The following is a 16,831-nucleotide window of genomic DNA, read 5'->3' on the forward strand; positions in this document are numbered from 1 at the left end:
AACCGATAGAAGTAACCCATCACTACAACAACAACCTCAACAATCTTAAACACAGAACATTTTGCCACAAGTTCTTCAGGGTCCTGACACTCTCAGGTCAACTAACATCACCTCACCTGCTCAATACACAGAAAATCTCGTTAAACACCACACAACTTGCACACCATCATCACTAAATTCTAAATTTTCTCTTCTGAAAACTTACTACACAGTTTTGGACAACATGATAAACAGACTCCTATGCTAAACCTGCTATCTGATCTTCATGAGCTCTTTTGTATTCTAAGGTTAACGCATTTTCTATTTGTGTGTGTGATTGTGTATATGTTTCTTTTCGTGGTTTTTTCAGACTCCCTCACAAGGTTCCACTTAAACAGTCAGTTTTTCTCTTTCCCAAATTTGATCTCCCTCCTTAAATAACAACATTCCTTGTCCTCAGCCAGAAGTTAGAGCTTGATTTTCAAGTTCAGGGAACAATTCACCCTGAAAGACAGTGAGTGTCTCCCCTCTTTGGCTCATCACTCGTCATTGTTAATGACATTTCCCCCTCTGCCCCAGCGGCTTTACCCTTGAAGTCCCGTCTCCTCCAGTGAGTCCAAGCTCACTTAGGGACCTAGGTTCAAGCAATCGTGACTGCGCCTTGCCTTAGGTTGTCCCAGGGTTTCGAGGTGGGATCTTACCCGTCATGGGCTGTCCAGCCTTCCATGCTCGCCTGATACGGGGGCCAAGTGGGCACGGGTGCTATGAGGGGAGGGGACACACTGACTCTGGAAATCAAAGGAGTGTAAGCTGCTTTCTTCATTTCATCAGTATATTAAGCTATCTCACTTCTTGATTATTCCCAACATTTCACCTGTAACAATTTGTGTACGTGTGTTTTCTATTCATTAATATAATTGTTAGTTCATGTATTTATTTTCTCAGTCTTTCTTTTTCTAAAACATGTAATTAATATATTTTATTACTTTTTCTTAAGACATTCAGTCTCTAATTGCTCTGTTTTCATGTTGCAACGTCTTTCACCAGGTATAATCAGACTTCCTGTTTCAAGCACACACTCTCCAGTTTGGCTACGCACACACTTCTCTCAGACTTCCTCTTTCTCCCACACTCTGCTATGTACCTACGTAGTATTATTATTACTTATTCATTATTTTGTACAAATCACACAGAATCATTCAAATCAAGTACTCACAACATTCACACACTTAGAAGCACTCAAAATACGCTTTCCTAAGAGTATTTTATCAAACATGCTTGCTTAGAATCAGAAAGAGGAAATAGACAACACTCAGTGCGTCTGTCCTCTTAAAAAAGAAGAGAAATAAACACATATGGGACAATTCTCCCCATCTTAGACAAAATGTGACCTTAAATGTCCGTTTCCAAGTCATGTTCTTCTCTACACACGATTCTTGGCCTCCAGGGCATAAAACTTTGAGCATAATCTTTTACTTTACCAGAACTAGTACTTTTACCAGAACCCTCATACTAAGACTAAGACAGCTATATGTGCACTTCTTTCTTTGACAAAGTTGTATTTTGTATTTTCTTACTCAGCTGTATATAGTATTGGTATTCTATTTTATTCTATTCTACTTTATTTTATTGCATTCCAGTGTTTTTTAATTTCTGCTGCATAACTTTGCACTTTTGCTTTAACAAAACAAATTTCCCACCTATGGGACTAATAAAGGTCATCTTTATCTTTAACTAGCCCTAATCTAAATCCTGTCTCATTCACTGCTGAAATTCTAATTCAATGCACACATGTGTTGCAGTTTAAAATTAAAAGAGGAAGTAACTCACACCCAAGAACTGTGTGGGTGTTAATGTCTGTGTCCCTTTAAATGAAAAAAGGTGAACACATATGGTGAGTTTTCCTCAATTTACACAAAATATGACATTAAATATCCTTTTCTAATTCCTGTTCTTCTTTAAACACCATGAATGACCTCCAGGTCATAACCTTTGGACTTATAACTCTGATATAAGTCCACACAGCGCACCAAGCACAGAGAAAATTCAACCTCAGTGCTTCAGAATTCTCCTCAAAATTCAGAAACTGTTTCTATCATTTATCTGCCCAAGAACTTCATCATATGGACCTCGCCGGGTCCAGTAATCTTCAGCACATGTATCTCACTGCCGCCATTGAAGATTTAAAAACAGTTTCTTGTCTCAGTTTACCCAGCATTCACTTATCAGATGGACTGCAGCCGATCCATACATCTCAACACAATTGTGTTGTACACATTTACACAACTTATTCTTCACCTACTAATATTTTCAGAATTACTTCAACATGGTAAACATTGATTTTCCTTTAAAATAAACTTACCATTAGAACTCAAAATCACAGCTGACTCGATTCTCTGAAATCCTGAGTCAGTTAAACACCTTGCTCAACTCACGGTGTTCTTTTCTCGGACCCCTTCGTCCGAGCTCACTCTTTTTTACCCCGGCATCTCCCCCAGATTGTTACGAGATCTTCATAGACCCAAAAGTAAGCATATTATTTCCCTAATCAAAAGTGAAGCCGTTCCTCACACAGTAATTCTTCATCCAACAGCCTTTGTGTTTTGAAACTAAAAAGAGGAAGGAACAGCGCCCAATTTTAAACTGTGCATGTTGTCACTGAACAACACACACACACAGACCCAGGGCAATTCTTCCTGGATCATTTATCAACGTTCGAACAAACACAGTCCGCACTGATTATTCTTCTGGACCTCAGCGGATCCACCAAAATTCATGTAAGTATATCAACCATTCACCGATTTATTTCTTTTCCTCAGACCACCAGATCTGTTACTTCAGCACAATAAACACTGATTTTCCTTCAAAACCAGATTACCAAGAGCCACAAAACCATTTCTGACTCGATTTTCTGAACTTCTGTGTCACTTAAACATCCTGACAGCACCAGGTGTTTCTGTCGGACTTCCTCGTCCGAAATTAATCCTTTTACTTGCAAATGAGCGTCTCCCAAAATGATCCTCTTGATCATTAGCTATTCACCGAGCCCACAACTCTCGGCAGCGCCACCTGACATATGCCCACGCCGGAGCTCCTCTTTGAAGTCTCAAAGAGGTACAGGATTCTCCAATCCCGTGAGTTTGACACTTATTAAACCATAAACTGACCAATAACTCTTATATTCTTCTTTATTCTTAAACATGCATTGGTCTCTTTTTCTCTTTTACCATGAAATACCATATAACCTTTTAACTCAGTACTGTCTGTTTCTCAAAGTTTCATTATCCTTGCTTCAAAGCTTCTCATTACTTCCAAGTTACTCATTCATTACTTCGACGTTTTACTTTATTCTCGAGAATTCAGTTTTACCCCTACTGCGCCAATAGTTAAGATCATCTACTCAGCGAACAGATAATTTAGAATTCAGCCAATTTGCACAAATTTGCTTATTGAACAGGTTTGTGCGTACCTTTTAATCTTTTTAGACCGGTCCTCTGTTCGCCTCATATCAGATCCAACCTTCGGCCACATTAGTTCTCTCTGATCTAATCTAGAAACTTCACGGTCTGCCGTACACAGAATCTCTTTTCCCTTTTCTTTGACAAGAGATACTCAAAAATTCTGCAAATTCTCTCCACTCAGGAGGAGGCTCACAGCTTTATTTCTTACTCTGTTTCTGGTTGGATTAAAATAACTCTTATATTAAACTCACCCTGTCCAGTGATACAGTATTTCAAAATCACCAAAGGCACGCTCACAAAACAGGAAAATGCTTCTTTACGTCACTGTTTACAACTGTGACTCGTTCACTGAACCCCGGATCTCAACAACGCTGCACGTCTTTCGTGCGACCTCAGCAGGTCCACGGACTTTGGGGGAATATCAACAGAAACACAGCTTTTTCACAGACCACGGCTGGTCCACAAATGCACAGGTAATACTTCTTAATCTCATAGCTCACAGTATCTATTATCAGAGTTACTTCAACACAACAGACCTTAGTTTCACTTTACTGCTCGGCTGGCTTTACTGCAAAACCTCAAGCTTACGGCTGGCCTGAGTTTCTCTTAAATCATATATCAACTTCCTCGGACTCTTGCATCCGGTATTTTACTCTTTTTCTCACAATTAAGTGTCTCCCTAACAATGATCCTCTGCGATCACCAGGGCTATATCTGAGGCCACAAAATCTCAGCGGGGCCCCTCCCCTAGTTTAATACCCAGGAAACGTCTTTCCCAGGGGTGGAGTTCTTCAGCTCCGTGACTTTTAAACACTTATAATCTCTTTATTCCTTAATCACAACTCAATCTCTAGTTACTTTTAGCTCAGTACTGCTTTTTCCGAGCGACCGTGAATGCAACACTACTCTTAAGTTTCACTTTCGTTGCAACAAAGTTTTCGTTTCAAACAAAACTCAAAACAGAGATCAAAGGATGACCACTTGACTACATATTTTAGAATTATGTCCCAATACAGCACAATTTCAGTTTAAGAGGTTTGTGCCTTACCTTTTTGCGGGCCCAATAGTCAAGCCATCACCGTGACGTCTGCCGTTCGATCACCTGATCTGGCCTCGACCTCCGCCTCAACAACAAACACCTGTACCTCTTTCTACTGGTCTTCAGATTGCCCGCATCCTCCACCAAAATGAAGCGAGATCGATCAACTGCAGACCAGACAACAAACGACGGAGGCCCAGAAAAGTGCAATCAAACGATGAGTTTATTGACAACGGAGAACAACCATCAGCATATGGCTTATTTGCTCTGACAAAAATACACTGGGTTCTGGTTTTATAGCATAGAGGATCACACCCCCACATACACGTCAATACAGGTCAAAAATACATTATGTACAGTCATTGTTTACAGACAAGGGTACATCTTGTACATCTCTAATAACTATAAACAGACATATAACTTCTCTTTTTGATAACACCTTCCTTTTAAGGTAATAACTTCAAGCTTCAGGGCTCTAAGGGCTAATAATGGACCCTCATCCTCAATCACTAAGTAGACTGAATTGGCGCAGGTCTCAAATAAGAAGCAGAAGACACTTGGGCCTTCGCTCAGGCCTGCTACTAGATTTATGTGTATTGTAAGCATGCATGCAATTAACCTGCTATGTTCTCATCTTCCCTCAACATGTATCACCTGGACACTCTCACCAGTGAAGCTTAAAACCCTCTTGGATAGAACATCAACTCTAAACAAGCACAGATATGCAATGTGTATAAACTGATCATAACTACACCTATAAATAGAAAGGTCAATGTGATGACAAACATATTCAATGCAATATGAACCCTGTAAACAATATTACTGATAAAATAATACTGTAGAACATGTTATTAATGCATTTATCATAAGGCAGAGTATATGGCAGCAATAAAAGAATCTCTAAATCCCAACACTGGTAAGCCTAAAGATGAGTGTACCGTGACTACAGGGAGTGCAGAATTATTAGGCAAATGAGTATTTTGTCCACATCATCCTCTTCATGCATGTTGTCTTACTCCAAGCTGTATAGGCTCGAAAGCCTACTACCAATTAAGCATATTAGGTGATGTGCATCTCTGTAATGAGAAGGGGTGTGGTCTAATGACATCAACACCCTATATCAGGTGTGCATAATTATTAGGCAACTTCCTTTCCTTTGGCAAAATGGGTCAAAAGAAGGACTTGACAGGCTCAGAAAAGTCAAAAATAGTGAGATATCTTGCAGAGGGATGCAGCAGTCTTAAAATTGCAAAGCTTCTGAAGCGTGATCATCGAACAATCAAGCGTTTCATTCAAAATAGTCAACAGGGTCGCAAGAAGCGTGTGGAAAAACCAAGGCGCAAAATAACTGCCCATGAACTGAGAAAAGTCAAGCGTGCAGCTGCCAAGATGCCACTTGCCACCAGTTTGGCCATATTTCAGAGCTGCAACATCACTGGAGTGCCCAAAAGCACAAGGTGTGCAATACTCAGAGACATGGCCAAGGTAAGAAAGGCTGAAAGACGACCACCACTGAACAAGACACACAAGCTGAAACGTCAAGACTGGGCCAAGAAATATCTCAAGACTGATTTTTCTGAGGTTTTATGGACTGATGAAATGAGAGTGAGTCTTGATGGGCCAGATGGATGGGCCCGTGGCTGGATTGGTAAAGGGCAGAGAGCTCCAGTCCGACTCAGACGCCAGCAAGGTGGAGGTGGAGTACTGGTTTGGGCTGGTATCATCAAAGATGAGCTTGTGGGGCCTTTTCGGGTTGAGGATGGAGTCAAGCTCAACTCCCAGTCCTACTGCCAGTTTCTGGAAGACACCTTCTTCAAGCAGTGGTACAGGAAGAAGTCTGCATCCTTCAAGAAAAACATGATTTTCATGCAGGACAATGCTCCATCACACGCGTCCAAGTACTCCACAGCGTGGCTGGCAAGAAAGGGTATAAAAGAAGAAAAACTAATGACATGGCCTCCTTGTTCACCTGATCTGAACCCCATTGAGAACCTGTGGTCCATCATCAAATGTGAGATTTACAAGGAGGGAAAACAGTACACCTCTCTGAACAGTGTCTGGGAGGCTGTGGTTGCTGCTGCACGCAATGTTGATGGTAAACAGATCAAAACACTGACAGAATCCATGGATGGGAGACTTTTGAGTGTCCTTGCAAAGAAAGGTGGCTATATTGGTCGCTGATTTGTTTTTGTTTTGTTTTTGAATGTCAGAAATGTATATTTGTGACTGTGGAGATGTTATATTGGTTTCACTGGTAAAAATAAATAATTGAAATGGGTATATATTTGTTTTTTGCTAAGTTGCCTAATAATTATGCACAGTAATAGTCACCTGCACACACAGATATCCCCCTAAAATAGCTAAAACTAAAAACAAACTAAAAACTACTTCCAAAAACATTCAGCTTTGATATTAATGAGTTTTTTGGGTTCATTGAGAACATGGTTGTTGTTCAATAATAAAATTATCCCTCAAAAATACAACTTGCCTAATAATTCTGCACTCCCTGTATCTTACGTGACACAGGCAGCTCACAGTCCCTCATACTGGCAAGTGCACTTGCCTTTCATTAAAAGAATGCCAGTGGGACTGACATTATTGTGAGAGGCGTTGGAATGATCTATGTGCCCCCCCCATTGAATTTGGGTGGGGAGTGACCTAGTAAGAGGTATTTTTCCTGTGGCTGTGTGTCCTTGCTTCCAGATTTCATAATGGGCAATGACATAGTAGACGGGAAGGTTTATCCTACCCCAGAGGTCACAAAGACTAGGAGACCCGGATGCAGCGGAGGAGAGTAGACGTGCATTCGTGAGCTCTCGGTGGCAGGCCCAGGAATCTATCCTGATTTACCCTCACATAATTCTGGACCATATGCAAGAGGCAAAGTTACTAAGGAAACTTCTGTATGGCAAGTTATAATTTTCGACACACAAAACGAAAGAAAATGGATAAAACTTCAGAGCACCTGCACGCAGTAGCAACAAGAAATATGGCAGATGGGGAGGAGGAATTGCCAATTAGCCAACTTCTCAACGCTATCAAGGAAACTAAAGAGGACCTCACAAACCACACTGACAAAAAAATGTCCGACATACAAACAACCCTAACGAAAATTGAATCCTCTCTCAATGCACTTTCGGAGCAGGTTGAGGAGATGGAGGCTCGAGTGAGCGCAAACGAAGACGACATTAAAGATGCACGTAACCGTTTCGACAAAATGGAGAAATTGACAACGCATCTCAAAGACAAAATTGACGACTTGGAGAACCGCAGCAGGAGGTCCAACCTTAGGATACTGAACATCCCTGAGCAAGCAGAACCCTGTGATGCTGTTGGATTTTTGGAGAAAACTATACCACAAATCCTGGGGAATGATAACTTCACCTCACACATCACACTTGAAAGAGCGCACCGCGTCGGGAAGAAGTCGGACAGACTGCGGCCCCTCATCGCTAAGTTCCTGAAATTCAGAGACAAAGAGAAAGTCCTCCGACTGGCCAGAAATAGGGGAGAGATGACATATGAGAATAAGAAGATATCTTTCTTTCCAGATTACAGCACAAACCTGCAACGCAGAAGAGATGAGTTCCGTGACTTGAAACAGAGGCTGTGAGAGAAGGAGATTGAATATGCACTGATGTACCCAGCTCAGCTTCGCATCAGGTACCAGGGATCCATCAAAGTTTTCTCCACTCCTGCCAAAGCACAACGTTATCTGAACGATCTGCCAAGTGAGTAGACTAAAGCAGTCTAATGGTTCAAGGTTCTTTATTTGTCACATGCATAGTTATACAAGTATAACACACAGTGAATTGTAGCCTGACATGCTCCTCGACATGTGCAAAAAATGTGGTTTCAACAAACAAGTAATTCACACGTATACTCTCAGATGAGAAGGCCTTCATTTTTAACTTTGGGTGTGGGAGTGACATGAAGGAAGAAAAGACTATAATATCAAGCAGTGACATAGAAACTCACCACCCTCAACGTCTTGATGCATTCTCAATCATCCAGGAAAGTAAATCTCCAAAAGTTTAATCTGTTCATCTGGACGTAGCGTTTTGTGGGAGAAACGTTTCGTCACTCATCCAAGTGACTTCTTCAGTCTCAGCTGACTGCAGGTTTCCCCAATCTTATAAACAGTACATTTGCATAATGACTGAAACCAGCCCACTGAAGGAACAATGGGCTGTGAGGTCAGTTCCTTAATCATAATTATGCAAATTCTCATGACCATTGATCAACAATCACTGACCAAAACCCACTGTTCAAAGACCACTGATCAATGGCCATGAGTACCATTCACAGAGAGTTGGGGAATGGCTGCAATCACAGCATTGTAAGATGGCGAAAGATGTACCCTTAGGCCCCCTCCTCGATTCAGAGATGATCTTTCCCTTTTCACGTAAATGGCCTCCTTGACTCTGCGCTCAAACCAGCGTTCCTCCCTGTCCAGGATGTGTACATCCTCATCATTGAAAGAGTGTCCACTGGCCTGTAGGTGTAAATAGACTGCAGAGTCCTGGCCTGACGAGGTAGCTCTTCTGTGTTGTGCCATCCGCTTCGCCAGAGGTTGTTTGGTTTCCCCGATGTATAAATCCTGGCAATCCTCCTGGCACTTAACAGCGTACACTGTCACGATCTGAGGAGACAGACTGTGCGGTGATGTGTGTGGTGGACCCAGGTGTGAACACAAGAGAGTAAACCGGAGCAAACTGGAACTGAAAGCGAGCCTTTATTATGGCTGATGACTGGTCTCAAAAGAAACAGACAAGGATGAGGGCAGCACGAGAGCAGTAACTAAACAGAAATCTAAACTGGGAACAAACTATGGTAAGGCTATGGCTGAGGATACAAAAGGCTGGGCATGGAAACACGAAGGGTGGGAACACAGACGACACGACACAGACTGCATGAAACACAGAGACTAAATACACATGAGGGATGATCAGGGGAAGTGGCCACACATGGGAGCACAGCTGACACACATGAACCTAACAACAGGACAGGAGAGGTGAAACTAAATACACTGACATTGAATACAGACTTTCAAAGTAAAACAGGAAACATGGAGATTAGACATGACATGAACTAAACATAACCACGCAGACATGACGCATGAACCAGGGAGACTTAGTACAGGGGGAGATGACATAAACAATAAATAAAATAAATAATAAATTTTTATTTATATAGCACCTTTCAAGACAGAATCACAAAGTGCTGCACATAAAATTACAAGTCATAAAAAGATTTAAAAAGACTAAATAAAACAGGCAAAAAATTAACCAAAAGCAGTTTTAAAAAGGTGAGTTTTGAGTTGTTTTTTAAAAACAGCTACTGAGTCGACAGTTCTTAACCCTTTAAAACCGGTCGGAGCGGGCACGCTCCGTTTTGCGTAACTATTTTTAAATCCCGGTAGCTCTGCAACCACGTAAGCTAGAGCAATAATTTTTTTTGCATATGAAACCGGAGGAGTTGTACTTACATCTTATGCCATTAGCTTGTCCCAGGTCACGGTTTCCTTCCACATATAGCTTTGCAAAAACTGCATAAAAAGCGCTTGCAGCAACAAAAACATAATATTCCAGAAACACGCTTTGCCGATCCGATCAGCTGTTCATAACACTTCCTACGTTGGAAAAGACGTCAGGACGAACTTTCGCATGTCCGCCATTACCTGCCAGAAACCGGAAGTGACGTCATTTTCGCGGAAATGTAGTTTTTTTACTATCAGGGCCTCATGAGCCTATACTGGTGTTTTAAAAAGTTATCTTTGACTTTATGACTTTCTGTGTCGTTTCTGGGATGCTTAGAACTCAAATTGCACTGCTGGAAATAGTTTATTTTGATGCATATGCTGCTTTTTTGCAAATTTGCATTATAATATTTATTTTCGTTTTTTCTGCGCTATATAAGAATTGGTGTATTTCAAAAATAAAACTATGAAGACACTCAAAATAAATTTCCTGTGGTGGGAAACTATTTTGTGCAACTTTTTTGTATTTACAGTTTTGAGGGATAAGCCTCTTAAATTTCTCTAACTAGAAATATATGTTAAAAAAACAAAAACGATTTTCAATTTTTTTGTAGTTTATTGCACTTTTTTGTAATTTATGTAATTACTATGCACTTAATGCATACATATTATTAAAATGTGGGCTATAATGGTTGTATTGATGTATAGCAACTTGAAATGCTCCCAAAATTGGCACTACAGCATGTAAAAATATAATATAAGCTCTGGCGGACTTGGTTCTATGGTAGGTCTTAAAGGGTTTAATGCTTGGGGGAGAGAGTTCCACAGTCTAGGGGCCACAGTGGCAAAAGCTCTATCACCCTTAGTCCTCCTCTTAGTATTTTTTATAGCAAGTAAGCCAGATCAGATGACCTCAAAGACCTGCTAGGGACATAAGGCTGTAGCAGATCAAAGATGTAGGCAGGTGCCAGTCCGTGCACAGCTCTGTAGGTCAAGACCAGGATCTTAAAATCGACTCTAAATTTAACAGGAAGCCAGTGTAACTGACTTCCTGTTCCTGTTTAGTCTTGTTCCCAACTAAGGAACAAGACTAAACTGCAATCTAGAAATAAACTAGGTGAACTAAGCTAAGGCACAAATGAATACAAAAGATACATAAAACTCAAACACTGGGTCGCTCGACCCAGGACCATGACAGTACACTATGTTACTCTGTTTGTGTCGGGGGACCCGATCCTTGGGGTGGACCAATTTTTGGCGTAGCGTGTTTTGGGGTTGTTCCGATACTCCTGACACATATGGGATCACTACAGGTTTTCGCTTGGGCTGACCTCACAGCCCATTGTTCCTTCAGTAGGCTGGTTTCAGTCATTATGCAAATGTACTGTTTATAAGATTGGGGAAACCTGCAGTCAGCTGAGACTGAAGAAGTCACTTGGATGAGTGACGAAACGTTTCTCCCACAAAACGCTACGTCCAGATGAACAGATTCAACTTTTGGAGATCACCACCCTCAAGTATATAGACTAATTAGAGATACGACTTATGATAATCCGGTATTTGGTTACTAATAGAGAAAATCGTTCATTAGTCAGTTAAGATAATGTGTACGAATTCATAAAAGTACAGATCTTGTGTGCATTTATGACCATGACATTATCCCCCCTACTGGGTGAGTGTGATCTCATCTTGATCAACCAGTTTATCTATCTCCTATACAGTTATGTTCTATATCTGACATTGTAAAATTCAGTACTTTGATGTATATATTTTACCAAGAGTGGCTAAAGTTTCAATCTTAGCAGCTGCCTGGGCCACCACTACTGTTCACAGAGTTACCTACCTAATGTGGTTTTGTTACAGGGGTTTTATGAGGCAGGTTTTTACTTTAACGTTTTGGGGTTATGTATGGTCTCTTACCAAAAATCTTATTCACACTTACTCAACTGTTCAGACAGCTCCCTGGTCTAGGCTGTATCTTACTATTATACCCATGTGCAGAGCTTCACCACATCGAAACTCAGGAAAGCAGGAATGTGGTCGCGAATCCCCAGAGTTGAATACCATGACACTTACCCATCCAAGATATTCATATAAAAAACTTAAATTATGAGTCATCTAACTTGTATGTCTTGGAATATTAGAGGGAGAAATTCACCAATTAAGAGGAAAAAATGCTGACATACTTAAAGAAGCAGAGTGTAGATGTTGATTTTATCCAGGAGAGTCACCTCACAGATGCTAAACATTTAAAATTACGTAGAGATTGGGTGGGCAATGTTTTTTACTCGTCATACAGGGAGTGCAGAATTATTAGGCAAGTTGTATTTTTGAGGAATAATTTTATTATTGAACAACAACCATGTTCTCAATGAACCCAAAAAACTCATTAATATCAAAGCTGAATGTTTTTGGAAGTAGTTTTTAGTTTTAGCTATTTTAGGGGGATATCTGTGTGTGCAGGTGACTATTACTGTGCATAATTATTAGGCAACTTAGCAAAAAACAAATATATACCCATTTCAATTATTTATTTTTACCAGTGAAACCAATATAACATCTCCACATTCACAAATATACATTTCTGACATTCAAAAACAAAACAAAAACAAATCAGCGACCAATATAGCCACCTTTCTTTGCAAGGACACTCAAAAGTCTGCCATCCATGGATTCTGTCAGTGTTTTGATCTGTTCACCATCAACATTGCGTGCAGCAGCAACCACAGCCTCCCAGACACTGTTCAGAGAGGTGTACTGTTTTCCCTCCTTGTAAATCTCACATTTGATGATGGACCACAGGTTCTCAATGGGGTTCAGATCAGGTGAACAAGGAGGCCATGTCATTAGTTTTTCTTCTTTTATACCCTTTCTTGCCAGCCACGCTGTGGAGTACTTGGACGCGTGTGATGGAGCATTGTCCTGCATGAAAATCATGTTTTTCTTGAAGGATGCAGACTTCTTCCTGTACCACTGCTTGAAGAAGGTGTCTTCCAGAAACTGGCAGTAGGACTGGGAGTTGAGCTTGACTCCATCCTCAACCCGAAAAGGCCCCACAAGCTCATCTTTGATGATACCAGCCCAAACCAGTACTCCACCTCCACCTTGCTGGCGTCTGAGTCGGACTGGAGCTCTCTGCCCTTTACCAATCCAGCCACGGGCCCATCCATCTGGCCCATCAAGACTCACTCTCATTTCATCAGTCCATAAAACCTTAGAAAAATCAGTCTTGAGATATTTCTTGGCCCAGTCTTGACGTTTCAGCTTGTGTGTCTTGTTCAGTGGTGGTCGTCTTTCAGCCTTTCTTACCTTGGCCATGTCTCTGAGTATTGTACACCTTGTGCTTTTGGGCACTCCAGTGATGTTGCAGCTCTGAAATATGGCCAAACTGGTGGCAAGTGGCATCTTGGCAGCTGCACGCTTGACTTTTCTCAGTTCACGGGCAGTTATTTTGCGCCTTGGTTTTTCCACACGCTTCTTGCGACCCTGTTGACTATTTTGAATGAAACGCTTGATTGTTCGATGATCACGCTTCAGAAGCTTTGCAATTTTAAGACTGCTGCATCCCTCTGCAAGATATCTCACTATTTTTGACTTTTCTGAGCCTGTCAAGTCCTTCTTTTGACCCATTTTGCCAAAGGAAAGGAAGTTGCCTAATAATTATGCACACCTGATATAGGGTGTTGATGTCATTAGACCACACCCCTTCTCATTACAGAGATGCACATCACCTAATATGCTTAATTGGTAGTAGGCTTTCGAGCCTATACAGCTTGGAGTAAGACAACATGCATGAAGAGGATGATGTGGACAAAATACTCATTTGCCTAATAATTCTGCACTCCCTGTATACTTCCAATGCAAGAGGCATCACCCTGCTAATAATAAGTTACCCTGCTAATTAATAAACACCTGAACTTTCAACTAAACTCAGTCGAAAAGGACAAAAATGGCAGATTCTTACTTGTAGAATGTGAAATAAACAGAAATAAAATAACTCTGGTAAATATATATGGGCCCAACTACGACGATCCCTTATTCCTTAACAACTTAATTATGAAATTGGCTACAATTGAGGGTCAGTATATTGTGGGTGGAGACTTTAATTTGGTCCTAAATCCTCCTCTGGATCGGTCTTCACCCAAAACAATTTTATTATTAAAGGCAGCAACAGCACTGAACCAAGGTATGAAGGATATAGGCATAATTGATGTGTGGCGAAACCTTCATCCAGGCCTGGATGAAGGTTTTCCTTTTTTTCACCAGTACATAACACACACTCTAGAATTGATATGTTTCTTGTACCACAAACTATGATGGCGGCGGTGATAGATTGCTCCTGCTTAGTGGCTACTTTTTCGGACCATAATCCCATCAAACTCTCCTGGGATATTAACATGTCACAACCTACAACCCACAGGAGGAGATTTAAAAATTACATGCTAGGAGACCCTGACTTCATTCCATATATGAACACTAATATTGAAATATTCCTAGATGCCAACTCAAATTCCTCTTCGCATGCCAATATCTGGGAAGCTGTTAACGCCTATATGAGAGGTATGGTTATGTCATACGGTGCCAACAAGGTTAAAAAAATTTGAGAGAAGATAACCAAATTGGACTAGATATCACTACTACGAATTTGGAAATAAAACAAGTAAACTACTGGCCTGGCAAATTAAGAAAGAAACATCTGACAAATTTATACAGACAATATTAACGGAAGACAGTAAACTTCTTGACGAATCAGCACCCATAAATGCCGAGTTTAAATGATTCTATGAAAATTTGTATACAACTGAGCAAGGGGTTGACAATACTGCTGCAAAAAGATTTATAGATGGAATAACCCTTCCCAAATTACATAATGAGGACAAAGAACTGCTTGATGCAGATATATCTGAGATGGAGGTACTCCGAGCCCTCAAGTGTTTACAAAATAATAAGACCCCTGGACCAGACGGATTCTCAGTTGGTTATTATAAGGTTTTCTCAAATAAATTACTGACACCACTCACGAATATGGTTAAAGAAGCTTTAGAAAATAATAAGTTACCAGAATCATTGGAAATCGCAACAATCACATTACTCCCAAAACCGGGCAAGGACAAGCAGAGATGTGACTCTTACAGACCCCTCAGCCTCTTAAATGCAGATTATAAAATATTATCCAAAATAATTGCACTTAGATTAGAAGACATTATGTCTAAGATAATACACGCTGACCAAACAGGCTTCATTAAAAATAGGCATGGAGCAGATAATGTGCAACGTTTGCTCCATATATTGAATACTGCTCAAAAAAATCATGACCCCCTGCTAATAATCTCTATGGATGCTAATAAAGCATTTGACAGGATTGAGCCAAACTTTCTATTTCAGACGTTGGAAGCTATGGGCTTTGGAGAGAGGTTCACCCGCTATGTTAGGACACTTTTTAATGCCCCCGGAGCCAATATCATAACAAATGATGTGCTCTCAGGCACTTTCTCTTTAACCAGAGGCTGCAGACAAGGTTGTCCAAGCTCCCCCTTGCTCTTCGCAATTGCGATCGAACCACTAGCCGCTGCTATTCGTACTAGTGCCTCCATATCCGGAATCAAATTTGGTACAAGTGAACATAAACTTTCTCTATACGCAGAAGACCTCCTACTATACATAACGGGCCCACTTAAATCAATTCCCTCCTTAATGAAGTGTCTCAAAGAATATAGCACAGCCTCAGGATACAAGTTAAACTATACCAAAAGTGAGATTATGCCATTAAATATACAAGATAGCCGTATTAGAGCTCATTACAGTGGCGTAATAATGGCTTCACGTATTTGGGCATAAAAATTGGTAAATCCAAGAATCAAATATTCAAATAAAATTATTTCAAATTGTTGGAGCAAACCAAACTTAATATTCCCTCATAGGCAGAATTAATGTTATTAAAATGAACACTTTGCCTAAGTTCATTTACTTATTTCAATGTCTCCCTACAAATGTTCACAAAAGTTTCTTCAAAGAGCTTAATAAAATTATAACTTCTTTCATATGGCAAAAGAAAAATCCAAGAGTCAAACTCAACTCTCTGCAGGCCCCATATTCAAGGGGAGGACTTAATTTACCAAACTTTAGGAATTACTATCTTGCCTCCCGGTACCGATCAATTTGGATCTGGCTACATGCAGAGAGGAGTGAGGTTAGAAGGCTTCCAATAGAACAACATGAGGTGAACCCCATACCATTAAAAGATGTTCCATCTTTAGGTACAAAAAAATGTCTATCCAAGCTTAGAAACAATTTTATAATATTAAACACCTTCAGCGCCTGGCAGGAATCTCACTTGCTTCTGAAAATAATAGTATAAAATAAATAAAATAGTGGAAGGACAGAAATATTTGAACTGTTGCTGACTTATACAATAATGATACAGTTATTGACTTTCAACAACTAAAGGAAAAATTCAAACTTCCAAGACAAAGTTTCTTCAAATTTCTACAAATAAGAGAGTGGGTCAAAGAGAAATCCAAAGGGGCATTCCCAGAGATACCAAAAGAAACCCCTCTTGACACCAATCTTTGCACCAAACCATGGAAGTCAATAAAAGGAATAGCATCTTCTATATATGCTATTATCAATGAAAAGTTACCTGATCACAAAAAAGCGTCCATAAAAAGAAAATGGGAGACAGACCTGTATGAGGTGCCGTAAGGGACATTATTACTGAAACGCTCTCACACACACTACTGAAACGCTCTCACACACACTACTGAAACGCTCTCACACACACTACTGAAATTTTAGCTCTCACACACACTACTGAAACGCTCTCACACACACTACTGAAATTTTAGCTCTCACACACACTACTGAAACGCTCTC

The sequence above is a fragment of the Oreochromis niloticus genome, linkage group LG3 (genome assembly GCF_001858045.2).
Source record: "Oreochromis niloticus isolate F11D_XX linkage group LG3, O_niloticus_UMD_NMBU, whole genome shotgun sequence".
Taxonomy (NCBI): domain Eukaryota; kingdom Metazoa; phylum Chordata; class Actinopteri; order Cichliformes; family Cichlidae; genus Oreochromis; species Oreochromis niloticus.